The following is a 17,981-nucleotide window of genomic DNA, read 5'->3' as shown; positions in this document are numbered from 1 at the left end:
GTTTTTATCATCGGAAACAGAATAAGCCCTCGACTCTGAGCGACTTTTTTTTTAAAAAATCCCTAAGCCGCGCGGTCACAATTTCAGCAAAAATCTGACGTTTTGCAATTCACTCAAAAATGGTGCCAAACTGTTGCAAACCATCTCTTGAAAGATTTTTCGGTGGAAACAGATGTGTTTTTACCATCGGAATCAGAATAAGCCCTCGACTCTGAACGACTTTTTTTTGAAAAAATCCCTAAGCCGCGCGGTCACAATTTCAGCAAAAATCTGACGTTTTGCAATTCACTCAAAAATGGTTCCAAACTGTTGCAAAGGATCTCTTGAAAGATTTTTCGGTGGAAACAGATGTGTTTTTATCATCGGAAACAGAATAAGCCCTCGACGCAGAACGACTTTTTTTTGAAAAAATCCCTAAGCCGCGCGGTCACAATTTCAGCAAAAATCTGACGTTATGCAATTCACTCAAAAATGGTGCCAAACTGTTGCAAACGATCTCTTGAAAGGTTATTCGGTGGAAACAGATGGGTTTTTATCATCGGAATCAGAATTAGCCCTCGACTCTGAACAACTTTTTTTTGAAAAAATCCCTAAGCCGCGCGGTCACAATTTCAGCAAAACTGACGTTTTGCAATTCACTCAAAAATGGTTCCAAACTGCTGCAAAGGATCTCCTGAAAGGTTATTCGGTGGAAACAGATGTGTTTTTATCATCAGAATCAGAATTAGCCCTCGACTCTAAACAACTTTTTTTTGAAAAAATCCCTAAGCCGCGCGGTCACAATTTCAGCAAAAATCTGACGTTCTGCAATTCACTCAAAAATGGTTCCAAACTGTTGTAAAGTATCTCTTGAAAGATTTTTCGGTGGAAACAGATGTGTTTTTATCATCAGAAACAGAATTAGCCCTCGACTCTGAACAACTTTTTTTTAAAAAAATCCCTAAACCGCGCGGTCACAATTTCAGCAAAAATCTGACGTTTTGCAATTCACTCAAAAATGGTTCCAAAATGTTGCAAAGGATCTCTTGAAAGATTTTTTGGTGGAAACAGATGTATTTTTACCATCGGAAACAGAATTAGCCCTCGACTCTGAACAACTTTTTTTTGAAAAAATCCCTAAGCCGCGCGGTCACAATTTCAGCAAAAATCTGACGTTCTGCAATTCACTCAAAAATGGTGCCAAACTGTTGCAAAGGATCTCTTGAAAGGTTATTCGGTGGAAACAGATGTGTTTTTATCATCGGAAACAGAATAAGCCCTCGATGCAGAACGACTTTTTTTTGAAAAAATCCCTAAGCCGCGCGGTCACAATTTCAGCAAAAATCTGACGTTATGCAATTCACTCAAAAATGGTGCCAAACTGTTGCAAAGGATCTCTTGAAAGATTTTTTGGTGGAAACAGATGTATTTTTACCATCGGAAACAGAATTAGCCCTCGACTCTGAACAACTTTTTTTTGAAAAAATCCCTAAGCCGCGCGGTCACAATTTCAGCAAAAATCTGATGTTTTGCAATTCACTCAAATATGGTTCCAAAATGTTGCAAAGGATCTCTTGAAAGATTTTTCGGTGGAAACAGATGTGTTTTTATCATCGGAAACAGAATAAGCCCTCGACTCTGAGCGACTTTTTTTTGAAAAAATCCCTAAGCCGCGCGGTCACAATTTCAGCAAAAATCTGACGTTATGCAATTCACTCAAAAATGGTTCCAAACTGTTGCAAAGGATCTCTTGAAAGATTTTTCGGTGGAAACAGATGTGTTTTTATCATCGGAAACAGAATTAGCCCTCGACTCTGAACGACTTTTTTTTGAAAAAATCCCTAAGCCGCGCGGTCACAATTTAAGCAAAAATCTGCCGTTCTGCAATTCACTCAAAAATGGTGCCAAACTGTTGCAAACGATGCCTTGAAAGGTTGTTCATTGGAAACAGATGTTTTTTTATCATCAGAATTAGCCCTCGACTCTAAACAACAGTTTTTTAAAAAAATCCCTAAGCCGCGCGGTCACAATTTCAGCAAAAATCTGACGTTCTGCAATTCACTCAAAAATGGTGCCAAACTGTTGCAAACGATCTCTTGAAAGGTTATTCGGTGGAAACAGATGTGTTTTTATCATCGGAATCAGAATTAGCCCTCGACTCTGAACCACTTTTTTTTGAAAAAATCCCTAAGCCGCGCGGACACAATTTCAGCAAAAATCTGACGTTTTGCAATTCACTCAAAAATGGTGCCAAACTGTTGCAAAGGAGCTCTTGAAAGATTTTTCTGTGGAAACAGATGTGTTTTTATCATTGGAAACAGAATAAGCCCTCGACTCTGAACGACTTTTTTTTGAAAAAATCCCTAAGCCGCGCGGTCACAATTTCAGCAAAAATCTGACGTTTTGCAATTCACTCAAAAATGGTTCCAAACTGTTGTAAAGGATCTCTTGAAAGATTTTTCGGTGGAAACAGATGTGTTTTTATCATCGGAAACAGAATAAGCCCTCGACTCTGAGCGACTTTTTTTTTAAAAAATCCCTAAGCCGCGCGGTCACAATTTCAGCAAAAATCTGACGTTTTGCAATTCACTCAAAAATGGTGCCAAACTGTTGCAAACCATCTCTTGAAAGATTTTTCGGTGGAAACAGATGTGTTTTTACCATCGGAATCAGAATAAGCCCTCGACTCTGAACGACTTTTTTTTGAAAAAATCCCTAAGCCGCGCGGTCACAATTTCAGCAAAAATCTGACGTTTTGCAATTCACTCAAAAATGGTGCCAAACTGTTGCAAACCATCTCTTGAAAGATTTTTCGGTGGAAACAGATGTGTTTTTATCATCGGAAACAGAATAAGCCCTCGACGCAGAACGACTTTTTTTTGAAAAAATCCCTAAGCCGCGCGGTCACAATTTCACCAAAAATCTGACGTTTTGCAATTCACTCAAAAATGGTTCCAAACTGTTGCAAAGGATCTCTTGAAAGATTTTTCGGGGGAAACAGATGTGTTTTTATCATCGGAAACAGAATAAGCCCTCGACGCAGAACGACTTTTTTTTGAAAAAATCCCTAAGCCGCGCGGTCACAATTTCAGCAAAAATCTGACGTTTTGCAATTCACTCAAAAATGGTTCCAAACTGCTGCAAAGGATCTCCTGAAAGGTTATTCGGTGGAAACAGATGTGTTTTTATCATCAGAATCAGAATTAGCCCTTGACTCTAAATAACTTTTTTTTGAAAAAATCCCTAAGCCGCGCGGTCACAATTTCAGCAAAAATCTGACGTTCTGCAATTCACTCAAAAATGGTTCCAAACTGTTGTAAAGTATCTCTTGAAAGATTTTTCGGTGGAAACAGATGTGTTTTTATCATCGGAAACAGAATAAGCCCTCGACTCTGAGCGACTTCTTTTTGAAAAAATCCCTAAGCCGCGCGGTCACAATTTCACCAAAAATCTGACGTTTTGCAATTCACTCAAAAATGGTTCCAAACTGTTGCAAAGGATCTCTTGAAAGATTTTTCGGTGGAAACAGATGTGTTTTTATCATCGGAAACAGAATAAGCCCTCGACGCAGAACGACTTTTTTTTGAAAAAATCCCTAAGCCGCGCGGTCACAATTTCAGCAAAAATCTGACGTTATGCAATTCACTCAAAAATGGTGCCAAACTGTTGCAAACAATCTCTTGAAAGATTTTTCGGTGGAAACAGATGTGTTTTTATCATCGGAATCAGAATTATCCCTCGACTCTGAACAACTTTTTTTTGAAAAAATCCCTAAGCCGCGCGGTCACAATTTCAGCAAAAATCTGCCGTTCTGCAATTCACTCAAAAATGGTGCCAAACTGTTGCAAACGATGCCTTGAAAGGTTGTTCATTGGAAACAGATGTTTTTTTATCATCAGAATCAGAATTAGCCCTCGAATCTGAACAACTTTTTTTTGAAAAAATCCCTAAGCCGCGCGGTCACAATTTCAGCAAAAATCTGACGTTTTGCAATTCACTCAAAAATGGTGCCAAACTGTTGCAAACGATCTCTTGAAAGGTTATTCGGTGGAAACAGATGTGTTTTTATCATCAGAAACAGAATTAGCCCTCGACTCTAAACAACTTTTTTTTGAAAAAATCCCTAAGCCGCGCGGTCACAATTTCAGCAAAAATCTGACGTTTTGCAATTCACTCAAAAATGGTTCCAAACTGTTGCAAAGGATCTCTTGAAAGATTTTTCGGTGGAAACAGATGTGTTTTTATCATCCGAAACAGAATAAGCCCTCAACGCAGAACGACTTTTTAAAAAAAAAATCCCTAAGCCGCGCGGTCACAATTTCAGCAAAAATCTGACGTTTTGCAATTCACTCAAAAATGGTGCCAAACTGTTGCAAACGATCTCTTGAAAGGTTATTCGGTGGAAACAGATGTGTTTTTATCATCAGAAACAGAATTAGCCCTCGACTCTAAACAACTTTTTTTTGAAAAAATCCCTAAGCCGCGCGGTCACAATTTCAGCAAAAATCTGACGTTTTGCAATTCACTCAAAAATGGTTCCAAACTGTTGCAAAGGATCTCTTGAAAGATTTTTCGGTGGAAACAGATGTTTTTTTATCATCAGAAACAGAATTAGCCCTCGACTCTGAACAACTTTTTTTTAAAAAAATCCCTAAGCCGCGCGGTCACAATTTCAGCAAAAATCTGCCGTTCTGCAATTCACTCAAAAATGGTGCCAAACTGTTGCAAACGATGCCTTGAAAGGTTGTTCATTGGAAACAGATGTTTTTTTATCATCAGAATCAGAATTAGCCCTCGAATCTGAACAACTTTTTTTTGAAAAAATCCCTAAGCCGCGCGGTCACAATTTCAGCAAAAATCTGACGTTTTGCAATTCACTCAAAAATGGTGCCAAACTGTTGCAAACGATCTCTTGAAAGGTTATTCGGTGGAAACAGATGTGTTTTTATCATCAGAAACAGAATTAGCCCTCGACTCTAAACAACTTTTTTTTGAAAAAATCCCTAAGCCGCGCGGTCACAATTTCAGCAAAAATCTGACGTTTTGCAATTCACTCAAAAATGGTTCCAAACTGTTGCAAAGGATCTCTTGAAAGATTTTTCGGTGGAAACAGATGTGTTTTTATCATCGGAAACAGAATTAGCCCTCGACTCTGAATGACTTTTTTTTGAAAAAATCCCTAAGCCGCGCGGTCAGAATTTCAGCAAATATCTGACGTTTTGCAATTCACTCAAAAATGGTTCCAAACTGTTGCAAAGGATCTCCTGAAAGATTTTTCGGTGGAAACAGATATGTTTTTATCATCAGAAACAGAATAAGCCCTCGACTCAGAACGACTTTTTTTTTGAAAAAATCCCTAAGCCGCGCGGTCACAATTTCAGCAAAAATCTGACGTTTTGCAATTCACTCAAAAATGATTCCAAACTGTTGCAAACGATCTCTTGAAAGGTTATTCGGTGGAAACAGATGTGTTTTTATCATCGGAATCAGAATTAGCCCTCGATGCAGAACGACTTTTTTTTGAAAAAATCCCTAAGCCGCGCGGTCACAATTTCAGCAAATATCTGACTTTATGCAATTGACTCAAAAATGGTGCCAAACTGTTGCAAACGATCTCTTGAAAGGTTATTCGGTGGAAACAGATGTGTTTTATCATCGGAATCAGAATTAACCCTCGACTCTGAACAACTTTTTTTTGAAAAAATCCCTAAGCCGCGCGGTCACAATTTCAGCAAAAATCTGACGTTTTGCAATTCACTCAAAAATGGTTCCAAAATGTTGCAAAGGATCTCTTGAAAGATTTTTCGGTGGAAACAGATGTGTTTTTATCATCGGAAACAGAATAAGCCCTCGACTCTGAGCGACTTTTTTTTGAAAAAATCCCTAAGCCGCGCGGTCACAATTTCAGCAAAAATCTGACGTTATGCAATTCACTCAAAAATGGTTCCAAACTGTTGCAAAGGAGCTCTTGAAAGATTTTTCTGTGGAAACAGATGTGTTTTTATCATCGGAAACAGAATTAGCCCTCGACTCTGAACGACTTTTTTTTGAAAAAATCCCTAAGCCGCGCGGTCACAATTTCAGCAAAAATCTGCCGTTCTGCAATTCACTCAAAAATGGTGCCAAACTGTTGCAAACGATGCCTTGAAAGGTTGTTCATTGGAAACAGATGTTTTTTTATCATCAGAATCAGAATTAGCCCTCGAATCTGAACAACTTTTTTTTGAAAAAATCCCTAAGCCGCGCGGTCACAATTTCAGCAAAAATCTGACGTTTTGCAATTCACTCAAAAATGGTGCCAAACTGTTGCAAACGATCTCTTGAAAGGTTATTCGGTGGAAACAGATGTGTTTTTATCATCAGAAACAGAATTAGCCCTCGACTCTAAACAACTTTTTTTTGAAAAAATCCCTAAGCCGCGCGGTCACAATTTCAGCAAAAATCTGACGTTTTGCAATTCACTCAAAAATGGTTCCAAACTGTTGCAAAGGATCTCTTGAAAGATTTTTCGGTGGAAACAGATGTGTTTTTATCATCGGAAACAGAATTAGCCCTCGACTCTGAATGACTTTTTTTTGAAAAAATCCCTAAGCCGCGCGGTCACAATTTCAGCAAATATCTGACGTTTTGCAATTCACTCAAAAATGGTTCCAAACTGTTGCAAAGGATCTCCTGAAAGATTTTTCGGTGGAAACAGATATGTTTTTATCATCAGAAACAGAATAAGCCCTCGACTCAGAACGACTTTTTTTTTGAAAAAATCCCTAAGCCGCGCGGTCACAATTTCAGCAAAAATCTGACGTTTTGCAATTCACTCAAAAATGATTCCAAACTGTTGCAAACGATCTCTTGAAAGATTTTTCGGTGGAAACAGATGTGTTTTTATCAGCGGAAACAGAATTAGCCCTCGACTCTGAACGCCTTTTTTTTTGAAAAAATCCCTAAGCCGCGCGGTCACAATTTCAGCAAATATCTGACTTTATGCAATTGACTCAAAAATGGTGCCAAACTGTTGCAAACGATCTCTTGAAAGGTTATTCGGTGGAAACAGATGTGTTTTTATCATCGGAATCAGAATTAACCCTCGACTCTGAACAACTTTTTTTTGAAAAAATCCCTAAGCCGCGCGGTCACAATTTCAGCAAAAATCTGACGTTTTGCAATTCACTCAAAAATGGTTCCAAAATGTTGCAAAGGATCTCTTGAAAGATTTTTCGGTGGAAACAGATGTGTTTTTATCATCGGAAACAGAATAAGCCCTCGACTCTGAGCGACTTTTTTTTGAAAAAATCCCTAAGCCGCGCGGTCACAATTTCAGCAAAAATCTGACGTTATGCAATTCACTCAAAAATGGTTTCAAACAGTTGCAAAGGATCTCTTGAAAGATTTTTCGGTGGAAACAGATGTGTTTTTATCATCGGAATCAGAATTAGCCCTCGACTCTGAACAACTTTTTTTTGAAAAAATTCCTAAGCCGCGCGGTCACAATTTCAGCAAAAATCTGCCGTTCTGCAATTCACTCAAAAATGGTGCCAAACTGTTGCAAACGATGCCTTGAAAGGTTGTTCATTGGAAACAGATGTTTTTTTATCATCAGAATCAGAATTAGCCCTCGACTCTAAACAACAGTTTTTTAAAAAAATCCCTAAGCCGCGCGGTCACAATTTCAGCAAAAATCTGACGTTCTGCAATTCACTCAAAAATGGTGCCAAACTGTTGCAAACGATCTCTTGAAAGGTTATTCGGTGGAAACAGATGTGTTTTTATCATCGGAATCAGAATTAGCCCTCGACTCTGAACCACTTTTTTTTGAAAAAATCCCTAAGCCGCGCTGACACAATTTCAGCAAATATCTGACGTTTTGCAATTCACTCAAAAATGGTTCCAAACTGTTGCAAAGGAGCTCTTGAAAGATTTTTCTGTGGAAACAGATGTGTTTTTATCATCGGAAACAGAATTAGCCCTCGACTCTGAACGACTTTTTTTTGAAAAAATCCCTAAGCCGCGCGGTCACAATTTCAGCAAAAATCTGACGTTCTGCAATTCACTCAAAAATGGTGCCAAACTGTTGCAAACGATGCCTTGAAAGGTTGTTCATTGGAAACAGATGTTTTTTTATCATCAGAATCAGAATTAGCCCTCGAATCTGAACAACTTTTTTTTGAAAAAATCCCTAAGCCGCGCGGTCACAATTTCAGCAAAAATCTGACGTTTTGCAATTCACTCAAAAATGGTGCCAAACTGTTGCAAACGATCTCTTGAAAGGTTATTCGGTGGAAACAGATGTGTTTTTATCATCAGAAACAGAATTAGCCCTCGACTCTAAACAACTTTTTTTTGAAAAAATCCCTAAGCCGCGCGGTCACAATTTCAGCAAAAATCTGACGTTTTGCAATTCACTCAAAAATGGTTCCAAACTGTTGCAAAGGATCTCTTGAAAGATTTTTCGGTGGAAACAGATGTGTTTTTATCATCGGAAACAGAATAAGCCCTCGACGCAGAACGACTTTTTTTTAAAAAAATCCCTAAGCCGCGCGGTCACAATTTCAGCAAAAATCTGACGTTTTGCAATTCACTCAAAAATGGTTCCAAACTGTTTTAAAGGATCTCTTGAAAGATTTTTCGGTGGAAACAGATATGTTTTTATCATCAGAAACAGAATAAGCCCTCGACTCAGAACGACTTTTTTTTTGAAAAAATCCCTAAGCCGCGCGGTCACAATTTCAGCAAAAATCTGACGTTTTGCAATTCACTCAAAAATGATTCCAAACTGTTGCAAACGATCTCTTGAAAGATTTTTCGGTGGAAACAGATGTGTTTTTATCAGCGGAAACAGAATTAGCCCTCGACTCTGAACGCCTTTTTTTTTGAAAAAATCCCTAAGCCGCGCGGTCACAATTTCAGCAAATATCTGACTTTATGCAATTCACTCAAAAATTGTGCCAAACTGTTGCAAACGATCTCTTGAAAGGTTATTCGGTGGAAACAGATGTGTTTTTATCATCGGAATCAGAATTAGCCCTCGATGCAGAACGACTTTTTTTTGAAAAAATCCCTAAGCCGCGCGGTCACAATTTCAGCAAATATCTGACTTTATGCAATTGACTCAAAAATGGTGCCAAACTGTTGCAAACGATCTCTTGAAAGGTTATTCGGTGGAAACAGATGTGTTTTTATCATCGGAATCAGAATTAACCCTCGACTCTGAGCGACTTTTTTTTGAAAAAATCCCTAAGCCGCGCGGTCACAATTTCAGCAAAAATCTGACGTTATGCAATTCACTCAAAAATGGTTCCAAACAGTTGCAAAGGATCTCTTGAAAGATTTTTCGGTGGAAACAGATGTGTTTTTATCATCGGAAACAGAATTAGCCCTCGACTCTGAATGACTTTTTTTTGAAAAAATCCCTAAGCCGCGCGGTCAGAATTTCAGCAAATATCTGACGTTTTGCAATTCACTCAAAAATGGTTCCAAACTGTTGCAAAGGATCTCCTGAAAGATTTTTCGGTGGAAACAGATATGTTTTTATCATCAGAAACAGAATAAGCCCTCGACTCAGAACGACTTTTTTTTTGAAAAAATCCCTAAGCCGCGCGGTCACAATTTCAGCAAAAATCTGACGTTTTGCAATTCACTCAAAAATGATTCCAAACTGTTGCAAACGATCTCTTGAAAGATTTTTCGGTGGAAACAGATGTGTTTTTATCAGCGGAAACAGAATTAGCCCTCGACTCTGAACGCCTTTTTTTTTGAAAAAATCCCTAAGCCGCGCGGTCACAATTTCAGCAAATATCTGACTTTATGCAATTGACTCAAAAATGGTGCCAAACTGTTGCAAACGATCTCTTGAAAGGTTATTCGGTGGAAACAGATGTGTTTTTATCATCGGAATCAGAATTAACCCTCGACTCTGAACAACTTTTTTTTGAAAAAATCCCTAAGCCGCGCGGTCACAATTTCAGCAAAAATCTGACGTTTTGCAATTCACTCAAAAATGGTTCCAAAATGTTGCAAAGGATCTCTTGAAAGATTTTTCGGTGGAAACAGATGTGTTTTTATCATCGGAAACAGAATAAGCCCTCGACTCTGAGCGACTTTTTTTTGAAAAAATCCCTAAGCCGCGCGGTCACAATTTCAGCAAAAATCTGACGTTATGCAATTCACTCAAAAATGGTTTCAAACAGTTGCAAAGGATCTCTTGAAAGATTTTTCGGTGGAAACAGATGTGTTTTTATCATCGGAATCAGAATTAGCCCTCGACTCTGAACAACTTTTTTTTGAAAAAATTCCTAAGCCGCGCGGTCACAATTTCAGCAAAAATCTGCCGTTCTGCAATTCACTCAAAAATGGTGCCAAACTGTTGCAAACGATGCCTTGAAAGGTTGTTCATTGGAAACAGATGTTTTTTTATCATCAGAATCAGAATTAGCCCTCGACTCTAAACAACAGTTTTTTAAAAAAATCCCTAAGCCGCGCGGTCACAATTTCAGCAAAAATCTGACGTTCTGCAATTCACTCAAAAATGGTGCCAAACTGTTGCAAACGATCTCTTGAAAGGTTATTCGGTGGAAACAGATGTGTTTTTATCATCGGAATCAGAATTAGCCCTCGACTCTGAACCACTTTTTTTTGAAAAAATCCCTAAGCCGCGCTGACACAATTTCAGCAAATATCTGACGTTTTGCAATTCACTCAAAAATGGTTCCAAACTGTTGCAAAGGAGCTCTTGAAAGATTTTTCTGTGGAAACAGATGTGTTTTTATCATCGGAAACAGAATTAGCCCTCGACTCTGAACGACTTTTTTTTGAAAAAATCCCTAAGCCGCGCGGTCACAATTTCAGCAAAAATCTGACGTTCTGCAATTCACTCAAAAATGGTGCCAAACTGTTGCAAACGATGCCTTGAAAGGTTGTTCATTGGAAACAGATGTTTTTTTATCATCAGAATCAGAATTAGCCCTCGAATCTGAACAACTTTTTTTTGAAAAAATCCCTAAGCCGCGCGGTCACAATTTCAGCAAAAATCTGACGTTTTGCAATTCACTCAAAAATGGTGCCAAACTGTTGCAAACGATCTCTTGAAAGGTTATTCGGTGGAAACAGATGTGTTTTTATCATCAGAAACAGAATTAGCCCTCGACTCTAAACAACTTTTTTTTGAAAAAATCCCTAAGCCGCGCGGTCACAATTTCAGCAAAAATCTGACGTTTTGCAATTCACTCAAAAATGGTTCCAAACTGTTGCAAAGGATCTCTTGAAAGATTTTTCGGTGGAAACAGATGTGTTTTTATCATCGGAAACAGAATAAGCCCTCGACGCAGAACGACTTTTTTTAAAAAAAATCCCTAAGCCGCGCGGTCACAATTTCAGCAAAAATCTGACGTTTTGCAATTCACTCAAAAATGGTTCCAAACTGTTTTAAAGGATCTCTTGAAAGATTTTTCGGTGGAAACAGATATGTTTTTATCATCAGAAACAGAATAAGCCCTCGACTCAGAACGACTTTTTTTTTGAAAAAATCCCTAAGCCGCGCGGTCACAATTTCAGCAAAAATCTGACGTTTTGCAATTCACTCAAAAATGATTCCAAACTGTTGCAAACGATCTCTTGAAAGATTTTTCGGTGGAAACAGATGTGTTTTTATCAGCGGAAACAGAATTAGCCCTCGACTCTGAACGCCTTTTTTTTTGAAAAAATCCCTAAGCCGCGCGGTCACAATTTCAGCAAATATCTGACTTTATGCAATTCACTCAAAAATTGTGCCAAACTGTTGCAAACGATCTCTTGAAAGGTTATTCGGTGGAAACAGATGTGTTTTTATCATCGGAATCAGAATTAGCCCTCGATGCAGAACGACTTTTTTTTGAAAAAATCCCTAAGCCGCGCGGTCACAATTTCAGCAAATATCTGACTTTATGCAATTGACTCAAAAATGGTGCCAAACTGTTGCAAACGATCTCTTGAAAGGTTATTCGGTGGAAACAGATGTGTTTTTATCATCGGAATCAGAATTAACCCTCGACTCTGAGCGACTTTTTTTTGAAAAAATCCCTAAGCCGCGCGGTCACAATTTCAGCAAAAATCTGACGTTATGCAATTCACTCAAAAATGGTTCCAAACAGTTGCAAAGGATCTCTTGAAAGATTTTTCGGTGGAAACAGATGTGTTTTTATCATCGGAAACAGAATAAGCCCTCGATGCAGAACGACTTTTTTTTGAAAAAATCCCTAAGCCGCGCGGTCACAATTTCAGCAAAAATCTGACGTTATGCAATTCACTCAAAAATGGTGCCAAACTGTTGCAAACGATCTCTTGAAAGGTTATTCGGTGGAAACAGATGGGTTTTTATCATCGGAATCAGAATTAGCCCTCGACTCTGAACAACTTTTTTTTGAAAAAATTCCTAAGCCGCGCGGTCACAATTTCAGCAAAAATCTGCCGTTCTGCAATTCACTCAAAAATGGTGCCAAACTGTTGCAAACGATGCCTTGAAAGGTTGTTCATTCGAAACAGATGTTTTTTTATCATCAGAATCAGAATTAGCCCTCGACTCTAAACAACAGTTTTTTAAAAAAATCCCTAAGCCGCGCGGTCACAATTTCAGCAAAAATCTGACGTTCTGCAATTCACTCAAAAATGGTGCCAAACTGTTGCAAACGATCTCTTGAAAGGTTATTCGGTGGAAACAGATGTGTTTTTATCATCGGAATCAGAATTAGCCCTCGACTCTGAACCACTTTTTTTTGAAAAAATCCCTAAGCCGCGCTGACACAATTTCAGCAAATATCTGACGTTTTGCAATTCACTCAAAAATGGTTCCAAACTGTTGCAAAGGAGCTCTTGAAAGATTTTTCTGTGGAAACAGATGTGTTTTTATCATCGGAAACAGAATTAGCCCTCGACTCTGAACGACTTTTTTTTGAAAAAATCCCTAAGCCGCGCGGTCACAATTTCAGCAAAAATCTGCCGTTCTGCAATTCACTCAAAAATGGTGCCAAACTGTTGCAAACGATCTCTTGAAAGGTTATTCGGTGGAAACAGATGTGTTTTTATCATCAGAAACAGAATTAGCCCTCGACTCTAAACAACTTTTTTTTGAAAAAATCCCTAAGCCGCGCGGTCACAATTTCAGCAAAAATCTGACGTTTTGCAATTCACTCAAAAATGGTTCCAAACTGTTGCAAAGGATCTCTTGAAAGATTTTTCGGTGGAAACAGATGTGTTTTTATCATCGGAAACAGAATAAGCCCTCGACGCAGAACGACTTTTTTTAAAAAAAATCCCTAAGCCGCGCGGTCACAATTTCAGCAAAAATCTGACGTTTTGCAATTCACTCAAAAATGGTTCCGAACTGTTTTAAAGGATCTCTTGAAAGATTTTTCGGTGGAAACAGATATGTTTTTATCATCAGAAACAGAATAAGCCCTCGACTCAGAACGACTTTTTTTTTGAAAAAATCCCTAAGCCGCGCGGTCACAATTTCAGCAAAAATCTGACGTTTTGCAATTCACTCAAAAATGATTCCAAACTGTTGCAAACGATCTCTTGAAAGATTTTTCGGTGGAAACAGATGTGTTTTTATCAGCGGAAACAGAATTAGCCCTCGACTCTGAACGCCTTTTTTTTTGAAAAAATCCCTAAGCCGCGCGGTCACAATTTCAGCAAATATCTGACTTTATGCAATTCACTCAAAAATTGTGCCAAACTGTTGCAAACGATCTCTTGAAAGGTTATTCGGTGGAAACAGATGTGTTTTTATCATCGGAATCAGAATTAGCCCTCGATGCAGAACGACTTTTTTTTGAAAAAATCCCTAAGCCGCGCGGTCACAATTTCAGCAAATATCTGACTTTATGCAATTGACTCAAAAATGGTGCCAAACTGTTGCAAACGATCTCTTGAAAGGTTATTCGGTGGAAACAGATGTGTTTTTATCATCGGAATCAGAATTAACCCTCGACTCTGAACAACTTTTTTTTGAAAAAATCCCTAAGCCGCGCGGTCACAATTTCAGCAAAAATCTGACGTTTTGCAATTCACTCAAAAATGGTTCCAAAATGTTGCAAAGGATCTCTTGAAAGATTTTTCGGTGGAAACAGATGTGTTTTTATCATCGGAAACAGAATAAGCCCTCGACTCTGAGCGACTTTTTTTTGAAAAAATCCCTAAGCCGCGCGGTCACAATTTCAGCAAAAATCTGACGTTATGCAATTCACTCAAAAATGGTTCCAAACAGTTGCAAAGGATCTCTTGAAAGATTTTTCGGTGGAAACAGATGTGTTTTTATCATCGGAAACAGAATAAGCCCTCGATGCAGAACGACTTTTTTTTGAAAAAATCCCTAAGCCGCGCGGTCACAATTTCAGCAAAAATCTGACGTTATGCAATTCACTCAAAAATGGTGCCAAACTGTTGCAAACGATCTCTTGAAAGGTTATTCGGTGGAAACAGATGGGTTTTTATCATCGGAATCAGAATTAGCCCTCGACTCTGAACAACTTTTTTTTGAAAAAATTCCTAAGCCGCGCGGTCACAATTTCAGCAAAAATCTGACGTTTTGCAATTCACTCAAAAATGGTTCCAAACTGTTGCAAACAATCTCCTGAAAGATTTTTCGGTGGAAACAGATGTGTTTTTATCATCGGAAACAGAATAAGCCCTCGACTCTGAACGACTTTTTTTTGAAAAAATCCCTAAGCCGCGCGGTCACAATTTCAGCAAAAATCTGACGTTCTGCAATTCACTCAAAAATGGTGCCAAACTGTTGCAAACGATCTCTTGAAAGGTTATTCGGTGGAAACAGATGTGTTTTTATCATCAGAAACAGAATAAGCCCTCGACGCAGAACGACTTTTTAAAAAAAAAATCCCTAAGCCGCGCGGTCACAATTTCAGCAAAAATCTGACGTTCAGCAATTCACTCAAAAATGGTGCCAAACTGTTGCAAACGATCTCTTGAAAGGTTATTCGGTGGAAACAGATGTGTTTTTATCATCAGAATCAGAATTAGCCCTGGACTCTGAACCACTTTTTTTTGAAAAAATCCCTAAGCCGCGCGGACACAATTTCAGCAAAAATCTGACGTTTTGCAATTCACTCAAAAATGGTTCCTAACTGTTGCAAAGGAGCTCTTGAAAGGTTATTCGGTGGAAACAGATGTGTTTTTATCATCGGAAACAGAATAAGCCCTCGACTCTGAGCGACTTTTTTTTGAAAAAATCCCTAAGCCACTCGGTCACAATTTCAGCAAAAATCTGACGTTATGCAATTCACTCAAAAATGGTTCCAAACAGTTGCAAAGGATCTCTTGAAAGATTTTTCGGTGGAAACAGATGTGTTTTTATCATCGGAAACAGAATAAGCCCTCGATGCACAACGACTTTTTTTTGAAAAAATCCCTAAGCCGCGCGGTCACAATTTCAGCAAAAATCTGACGTTATGCAATTCACTCAAAAATGGTGCCAAACTGTTGCAAACGATTTCTTGAAAGGTTATTCGGTGGAAACAGATGGGTTTTTATCATCGGAATCAGAATTAGCCCTCGACTCTGAACAACTTTTTTTTGAAAAAATTCCTAAGCCGCGCGGTCACAATTTCAGCAAAAAACTGACGTTTTGCAATTCACTCAAAAATGGTTCCAAACTGTTGCAAAGGATCTCCTGAAAGATTTTTCGGTGGAAAAAGATGTGTTTTTATCATCGGAAACAGAATAAGCCCTCGACTCTGAACGACTTTTTTTTGAAAAAATCCCTAAGCCGCGCGGTCACAATTTCAGCAAAAATCTGACGTTCTGCAATTCACTCAAAAATGGTGCCAAACTGTTGCAAACGATCTCTTGAAAGATTTTTCGGCGGAAACAGATGTGTTTTTATCATCAGAAACAGAATAAGCCCTCGACGCAGAACGACTTTTTTTTGAAAAAATCCCTAAGCCGCGCGGTCACAATTTCAGCAAAAATCTGACGTTCTGCAATTCACTCAAAAATGGTGCCAAACTGTTGCAAACGATGCCTTGAAAGGTTGTTCGTTGGAAACAGATGTTTTTTTATCATCAGAATCAGAATTAGCCCTCGAATCTGAACAACTTTTTTTTTAAAAAATCCCTAAGCCGCGCGGTCACAATTTCAGCAAAAATCTGACGTTTTGCAATTCACTCAAAAATGGTGCCAAACTGTTGCAAACGATCTCTTGAAAGGTTATTCGGTGGAAACAGATGTGTTTTTATCATCAGAAACAGAATTAGCCCTCGACTCTAAACAACTTTTTTTTGAAAAAATCCCTAAGCCGCGCGGTCACAATTTCAGCAAAAATCTGACGTTTTGCAATTCACTCAAAAATGGTTCCAAACTGTTGCAAAGGATCTCTTGAAAGATTTTTCGGTGGAAACAGATGTGTTTTTATCATCGGAAACAGAATAAGCCCTCGACGCAGAACGACTTTTTAAAAAAATAATCCCTAAGCCGCGCGGTCACAATTTCAGCAAAAATCTGACGTTATGCAATTCACTCAAAAATGGTTCCAAACTGTTGTAAAGGATCTCTTGAAAGATTTTTCGGTGGAAACAGATGTGTTTTTATCATCGGAAACAGAATTAGCTCTCGACTCTGAATGACTTTTTTTTGAAAAAATCCCTAAGCCGCGCGGTCAGCATTTCAGCAAATATCTGACGTTTTGCAATTCACTCAAAAATGCTTCCAAACTGTTGCAAAGGATCTCTTGAAAGATTTTTCGGTGGAAACAGATATGTTTTTATCATCAGAAACAGAATAAGCCCTCGACGCAGAATGACTTTTTTTTGGAAAAAATCCCTAAGCCGCGCGGTTACAATTTCAGCAAAAATCTGACGTTTTGCAATTCACTCAAAAATGATTCCAAACTGTTGCAAACGATCTCTTGAAAGATTTTTCGATGGAAACAGATGTGTTTTTATCCGCGGAATCAGAATTAGCCCTCGACTCTGAACAACTTTTTTTTTGAAAAAATCCCTAAGCCGCGCGGTCACAATTTCAGCAAATATCTGACTTTATGCAATTCACTCAAAAATGGTGCCAAACTGTTGCAAACGATCTCTTGAAAGGTTATTCGGTGGAAACAGATGTGTTTTTATCATCGGAATCAGAATTAGCCCTCGACGCAGAACGACTTTTTTTTGAAAAAATCCCTAAGCCGCGCGGTCACAATTTCAGCAAATATCTGACTTTATGCAATTCACTCAAAAATGGTGCCAAACTGTTGCAAACGATCTCTTGAAAGGTTATTCGGTGGAAACAGATGTGTTTTTATCATCGGAATCAGAATTAGCCCTTGACTCTGAAAAACTTTTTTTTGAAAAAATCCCTAAGCCGCGCGGTCACAATTTAAGCAAAAATCTGACGTTCTGCAATTCACTCAAAAATGGTGCCAAACTGTTGCAAACGATCTCTTTAAAGGTTATTCGTTGGAAACAGATGTGTTTTTATCATCAGAAACAGAATTAGCCCTCGACTCTAAACAATTTTTTTTTGAAAAAATCCCTAAGCCGCGCGGTCACAATTTCAGCAAAAATCTGCCGTTATGCAATTCACTCAAAAATGGTGCCAAACTGTTGCAAACGATGCCTTGAAAGGTTGTTCATTGGAAACAGATGTTTTTTTATCATCAGAATCAGAATTAGCCCTCGAATCTGAACAACTTTTTTTTGAAAAAATCCCTAAGCCGCGCGGTCACAATTTCAGCAAAAATCTGACGTTCTGCAATTCACTCAAAAATGGTTCCAAACTGTTGTAAAGGATCTCTTGAAAGATTTTTCGGTGGAAACAGATGTGTTTTTATCATCGGAAACAGAATTAGCCCTCGACTCTGAATGACTTTTTTTTGAAAAAATCCCTAAGCCGCGCGGTCAGAATTTCAGCAAATATCTGACGTTTTGCAATTCACTCAAAAATGGTGCCAAACTGTTGCAAAGGATCTCTTGAAAGATTTTTCGGTGGAAACAGATGTGTTTTTATCATCGGAAACAGAATAA

Source organism: Podarcis filfolensis (genome assembly GCF_964270895.1).
Source record: "Podarcis filfolensis genome assembly, chromosome: 4".
Classification (NCBI taxonomy): domain Eukaryota; kingdom Metazoa; phylum Chordata; class Lepidosauria; order Squamata; family Lacertidae; genus Podarcis; species Podarcis filfolensis.
This window is presented reverse-complemented; position numbering follows the sequence as displayed.